Here is a 7872-nt window from a genome sequence, read left to right as displayed (position 1 = left end):
CATGTAACAAGACTGAAAATTTGGCTTTGATATCATGTGAATAAAGTACATTTTAAAATATATCAAAATAGAAAAGTTATTTTAATATTAACTTCACACAATATAGTTTTACTGTTTGCTTGTTTTTAATTTGAAGTATTTAGTATTTACATTAAGGATGAATTGATATTTTAATTGATATTTATAATATGTTGTCTTTTTTTAGTGGTTCAAGCATTCAAAATGCTACAAGTGAATTTCAAAATCCAAATATTCATTTTGACATTGGCTAAATAATACATTTAATAGTGTAATAGTAAATATTACAATTAAATTACTAGTGTCCAAATGTAAAAACAGAAGAAATGAGCATTTAAATATCCCTTGTCAATAATAATAATAAAAATAAAATAATAATAATAATAATAATAATGGCTGAAAACTGTGGTGTGGTATATATGGTACCAATATATCATGCATCGCTATAGCATTTATGGTAACACAACAGATGCACACATACATGTATTCCTAAACAGCTTACATCCCTGAGTGTTAAATTCCGAGTTACGAAGCAGTGAATTCATTTGTCTTGACCTGTATCATATCATAATCCACCCTCAACATTCCTTCAGTTCCATTCAAGTCTAAAACTAATATGCAGTGAGTGTTGTAAGAGCAATTACAGAGGTAATCTCCATATTAGCATAAAAAACATGCTTAAGACAGAGCTCATTCAACCATATCCACACTGAAATTATAGACACTTTACTCCACATAATGTCATTTTCTACAAGGTTACTCTTCCTGCTGTGTTCTTCTAGAGACGTGGAGAGAGAGAAAGAGGCATTAAGAGAGATTAGGGAGGATGTGGCGGTTTTAGAAGTAGAAACAAATATTATAGATTAATATATTTAAATTTCCATTGCAAAAATGAGGTTAAAAAAGGCTCTCAAGTCTCTAAATTGTACATGCTGTTCTCCTGGTTTGTGCATCAGTACATTTTTTGGTTATTAAGTCTGTGAATGAAGGCAATGATGCCATTCCTCCCCACAGGAAACAAGACTGTTTGGGGTTTTAAGACTCTGGCAAAAGAATCAAATAGACTTTACATCTAGTTTATTTATTTTTGCAGAGCCCTGCAGCTGATGCCAGATTTCTCCAGAATGACTTTGGTGGAGGGGGCAATTAAGGAAACACTGAAACAATGGAGTTTCATTTCATTTAAAGCTGTTTCGCACCATAACTCATCAGAAATCGAGAGAAAGAAGATGAAAGGAAAGCTGGGAAACAGCTGGAGGAGATGAAGAGATTTTGGAAAAAGCATATGATCCATATGGAATCCCACAATGGTATCCCATTACATTTAGTGTTGTTAAATCTAAAACTAAACTGCTATATATATATATATATATATATATATATATATATATATATATATATATATATATATATATAGAGAGAGAGAGAGATATGTAGATAAATAAATCTGTATTTTATCATCATATTCATAAATATATGAATCCATCCACCCTAATCCAAACATTAAAACTGCTCTCAGTCTGCCTGACAGAGATATTCTCTCTCTCGCAGAGACAGGAGTTTCTCTTGGGATGTGGGTGAGAAGATTCCGAATCCCTTGAAGTGTCAGCTGGTGAGAGAATCTCTCCCCGCAGAGAGCGAGAGACCCCACAGGAGAGCTTTGCCCCTCACCTACATCTTATCTAACAAACCACCAGAGAGACACAGCTAAAGCACGGCACACTCTGGGGGCTGGAAAAATCATCAGTCAAGGAACTAAAAATCCTATGCATGCATGATGAGATGAGAATTATGAACAATCAGTTCATTAAATGGGGGCATCTGTATTAAACTGCTGTTAAGAGTCTGCTTACGGAAAAAAAAAACTATCAGTTAAGTTTTAACTGATAGATAAAACTATCAGTTAAAACTATCATACAATGTTTTAATTGTATTACAATTCTTTATCAATTGTATTATAATTGTATTACAGGACGGCATGTTATTGCTTGAATGTTTCACTTCTTCATATTTCAATCATAACTGTAATTCATTAAGTGATGTAATGTTTGTATATCAAGCTTCCTAAACCACAAAAATAAATGTACTGATAAGTAGCAGAATAATACAGGTAAGAAATATTTACACAGTATTACACAAAGACAAAACACAATCAGGGTAAAACATGACATTAGAATAATGCAATAAGTATTAACTAAATAAAAAATTAAACAAAATATGATTCATATGATGTCACACAAGGACTTACGTTTTTCTGTTTTCCAATGTATATTGCTTTACTCACAAAATCATAAATTTGACAGTATTTTACAGCAAAATTACATATAATGCTGTAAACCATTTACAGTTTTTCACCAGTAAGGTAGTTATCCAATTAACAGATTTTTACTGTAGCAAAAAAATTACGAACATTTGCCCTTTAATATGCAAATGGTAATACTTTATAGGGACTAGTTCTCACTATTGACTAGTTGCTTATTAGCATGCTTATTATTAACATATTGCTGTTTATTAGTACTTATAAAGCACATATTCTGCATGACCATATTCTACATCCCTAATCTTACCCAATACCTAAACTTATAACTACCATACTAACTATTAATAAACAGCGAATTATAAGTTTGAGGCAAAAGTTGTAGTTAATGGTTTGTTAATAGCGAGATTTGGACCTTAAAATAAAGTGTGACCATGCAAATAATACATAAAATTTGGTACTTTCTTTCATACTGAAAACCAAAAAGAGATAGTTAGTAGATATCTGCAAAGGAGCAGCTTGGATATCTAGCTAAACATCTCTTTTTGTGTTACATGCATGAAATAATTTTTTTTTTTTTAAAAAGGAGAAAACTTATTCTACAGAGGTAGGGGACTCACACTGTCAATCCTAAAGCATGTATGAGCGTATTCCAGGTGTGCACGTGCAAGAAGTCTTTTCACTCCACACTGACTAGTTTTCTATCACAAACTGTGCTGATGCAATAAGAGGTAATATGTCTGTCAGACAAAAGAATTTGGTAATGCTGAAACTGGAAGTAACAACGAAGAGATGCTTAAACTCACTAAAACCACACAATAATCTGAAGCAACAGGTGGCAGACTCGCAAACCTGAATTGTAAGAGAAGAAAACAGAACTCTGTGTCTAAAGGTGATGATACATGGGGAAACGTTTTGGGCAAGGTTGCTAGGCAACACAAAAGGAAGATTTTGCAGTACTGTGCCTGTTACAGTACCTGCCCGGTGTACAAACCCAATGACCTGTGTTTCACCCAAAAGCCTATTTTTGCAAACCAGCTTTAGGATACGAGTCTGAGCTCAAAGTGCGAGCTCTGATTGAAAGCACCATTCACCGCCGGTTCAAATATAGTCATTACCCGTGACACTCTAACCAGACACACAAATACACACATTCCCAAAATGAGCTACAAGGCTAAAAAGCTTTGTTTAAGATATTACTCATGGGTATTAGATCACCCACAGATCCAGTTAACGGAACAGCTAAGGTTGATTTACTACCCCACAGACCACCAAATACTGGCCTCTTTTGCAGAGAGGAGTGCGTAAGGAGGACCAGACTTTATAGTAAATGTTCTTTTTTTTTAATTCTCTTGTAATACTCTAAAAAATGTGAGTTTTTTCCCCCTGATATTGACATCTCACTGCCACCTTGATTTTTGCATTTTTAAAGGGACAGTTCACCCAAGAATGTGCTCATTTGCTCATGTAATTCCAAAATATGTCTTTCATCCTCGGAAAACAAATTATATTTTAAAGTATGTTTAAAAATAAAGAAATGGTTAATTAAAAAATAGTATACATTTTTACTTGATTTTTATTTTACAGTGAAATATTACAATATATTACCATTAGTCAAACTGACATAAATCACAAAAATGTGTGCTAACTTGTACAGTCCTACCAAACAAATAAAACAAACAGACAGAATGAAGGAATGAATACATTTCATGGAAGAATTTGTTTCATTCAGTTTCAAAGACAAAAATGGATACGTCAAAATTTTTGTGGTAATCAATATTATGCCTCAAATACTGTTGATTGAGCTTAACTTGTTTTGAAAACAGAATATTACTTCAAATTTAGTCAATACACAGGAATGCACATACGTTTTTAAGTTCATTGCATATATTGTGATCCATGAAATATAATAAAAAATAATAATAATTTAATAATAGTAATAATATTATTGCACTTAATTTAGTTTTTGTAAATAAAATAAAACTTGATAATACAATTATATTTTAAAATAAAGATTATTAAATTAAAATACAATTATTTTATAGCACACTTAAAATGCAATGCTAATATTTCTTTACTTATTATTTATTTATCTTCTAGCCTTTTTTGTTTTTTTTGAAAGAATTTTTAACATGTTTAAACCTAAATTTAGCAAGGTTTTATTTTGGCGGGTTTCTGGCAAGTAAGTTTATGCGTTGCCGGTTTTAAAGTGAATTTTGCTGTGAAACAGCAGCACATAGCCTAGGTTTATGCATTCAGTTTGAATGGACATCTTATACAGTATTACAGTTAGTCAATCTAAAACAGAGATTGTGCATTAACAGCCATGAACCATGTCGGTGTGCAAATGAGTGCTCTGAACTTATTTACCCAGCACATTTTTTATTTTGGTCGCGTATGTGCACCACTTATGTGCACCCCTGTAAATATTCTTTGTCATATTCATATTTCAGTCAGTTTTACTGAAATGGCATCTAATTTCATTTGACAAAAACAACCGTTATTTGACGAGCAAGTGCAAAATCAACCAAACATTCAGTCATATATTAAACAACAATATCAACATTTAACAAAAAAATTGAAATAGAAATGTCAAAGAAATAAAAAAAGCCCTTTGTTAATGAACATTTTTTTTTTTTTGTTCATTAAGGACATTAACGCCACTGCTTACCCAGGGTGAGCACACTGAAAATGTAGGATGAGATGCTATGTGAAAGATACAATGCTAGTCAGAGACACCAAGCCTATAGTCCATCCCCTGGAGGATGGGTGTCTAAAACAGCGAGTGTGGCACAGATTGGGGAGCTCAGGGGTTCCTGGAAACCACCTAAAGCCTCATTCCTCCGCTCAATATCTCTTGCTTCTCCTCCTGATTCCCCTTCAGCGCTTCTGTCCCCCAGGGTCCAACGCTATTCACAAAACTCAGTCTCTCATTGGCTCCTACTTTGTCATGGCCTGGATTTACCTGGTTTAACTTTAATCTGCTTTTTTTAACCTAGAACGCTGAGGCTAGCTTCATTCCTGAAACATGCACTTAGTTTTCCGCTCTGTGATATTAAGAAATGAAGGGAGGGCAAAATGTGGAATAAATTTAAAAGCATTAAACTAAAGGATGAGCCACAACGTGATCCAAAAACGTTTCCATCATACCTCAAAGACATATGAAGACAGTCTTTGAGACATTTAATCAGTCTAATCATAGATCAAACTACACTCTCTGTGATTCTGACTGGAAAGAACTTTACTAACTAGAAAGATCTTATTGCCACAGAATCAAGTAGATGGTAAATGTGTTTGTACAGTAAAATACAGTGGAAGTGGCCTTTTTTTGGACATGGTACCATTATGGTAAATTAAAAGATATGTAATACACCAGCCCAAAATCTCTTAAGACTATATGATAAAACAGAGTTATAATGGGTGATGTAGGCCTGTTTTCTATTATACCTACACTGGGTGCATAACTGTAGTACTGGTTGTTCCTTTCTCGGCATTGAAGCCAGAATCCATCTACAACATTATCTGATTCACTCCATCTGTTCTATCCCAGCAGCCCTCACTGCAGAGGCCCTCAGCTCAGTGGGTTGTGCCAGATCAGTGTCAATCAAAGTGCTTTTAGGGGTAAGAGATAATGGCGTTCATTGGTCCTCCATTTAAAAATGTTTTTGATTCAAAGCTCTAGGAGGAGAATTTGTCAGTCTTGTCTGGAAGGCATCCTTCATTTACATGCAAAACAATTTTTGTAAACAAATCCACCAAAATAATCAAGTTATCCCTAAGATGCAACAGCATATTTTCTCTCCTCTCCTACATCATATTTTTTTGCTTCTCCTGCTTTCTCGTTTCGCCTGCCGTCAGTCTTCCCATGCCATTTAACAGCAGAGCAGTCATTAACCAAACAGCAGGGTTGCTATGGGAACATCACACTGCCACTCATGACCAGCCGGCTGAGATGACATAAATATGGATGCCAACTGGGTTGCAAAAGTGTGTACCAGCAAATATTTATAAAAGTAATACAAACAGAAGGCAAAACACTTACTTGAATAGATGCATATCTCTCCAAGCACTCTGTGTCTTTCAGTCTGCTTTCTGTGAAGTGAATCCACAGTTTTTGCATCATTAATGCCAGGAGGAGAAGTGATGCAAATGACATGTGGGGAGGTGTAGTGGAAGGTGTGTTTACTTCACCATTATCTTGTACCTGCATTAAAAGATCTGGTTGGTTTATTGATGTTTATAACTCAACTATGTCAAATATAAGTGACCCCTTATAGGCAACTTTAAATTTATGAATAAAAAAAAAACATTTAATCTAAGGAAAATCACTGTGACACTAAATTCTTTAGTTCCCATAATTAAATAATTAGCTTTTATATTGTCACTGTACTGAAGCCAAAACAAATTATTATAATAAATTACAGAATTACTATAATACATTAAAGAATAGTGTAAGGGGGGGGAAATTATTTGACCCCCTTCTAATTTTGTACGTTTGCCCACTGACAAAGAAATGATCAGTCTATAATTTAAACTTATTTTTCTCATCTCGTGGAGTTTCAATGATCATGAGAATGGTGAGAAATCAGCCCAGAACTTCACGGGAGAATCTTGTCAATGATCTCAAGGCAGCTGGGACCATAGTCACCAAGAAAACAATTGGTAACACGCTACGCGGTGAAGGACTGAAATCCTACAGTACCCGCAAGGTCCCCCTGCTCAAGAAAGCACATGTACAGGCCTGTCTGAAGTTTGCCAATGATTCAGAGGAGAACTGGGTGAAAGTGTTGTGGTCAGATGAGACCAAAACTCAACTCGCTGTGTTTGGAGGAGGAGGAATGCTGCCTGTGACCCCAAGAACACCATCCCCACCGTCAAACATGGAGGTGGAAACATTATGCTTTGGGGGTTTTTTCTGCTAAGGGGACAGGACAACTGCACCGTATTAAAAGGGACGATGGACGGGGCCATGTACCGTCAGGGCCAGGGCATTGAAAATGGGTCATGGATGGGTTTTCCAGCATGACAATGACCCAAAACACGTGGCCAAGGCAACAAAGGAGTGGCTCAAGAAGAAGCACATTAAGGTCCTGGAGTGGCCTAGCCAGTCTCCAGACCTCAATCCCATAGAAATAGCTCCCATAGGAGCTGAAGGTTCGAGATGCCAGATGTCAGCCTCGAAACCTTAATGACTTGGAGAAGATCTGCAAAGAGGAGTGGGAAAAAATCCCTCCTGAGATGTGTGCAAACCTGGTGGCCAACTACAAGAAACGCCTGACCTTGTGATTGCCAACAAGAGTTTTGCAACCAAGTACTAAGTCATGTTTTGCGAAAGGGTCAAATACTTATTTGACTCATTAAAATGCAAATCAATTTATAACTTTTTTAAAATGTGTTTTCTGGATTTTTTTGTTGTTATTCTGTCTCTCACTGTTAAAGTAAACCTACCATTAAAATTATAGTCTGATCATTTATTTCTCAGTGGGGAAATGTACAAAATCAGCAGGGGATCAAATAATTTTTCACCCCACTGTACATACACAATCATTCAAAAGTTTATGGTCAGAAAGTTTTTTTTTTTAAAGAAAATTAATACT

Source organism: Barbus barbus, assembly GCF_936440315.1.
Source record: "Barbus barbus genome assembly, chromosome: 47".
NCBI classification, from domain to species: Eukaryota; Metazoa; Chordata; class Actinopteri; order Cypriniformes; family Cyprinidae; genus Barbus; species Barbus barbus.
Note: the sequence above shows the minus strand (reverse complement) of the source record.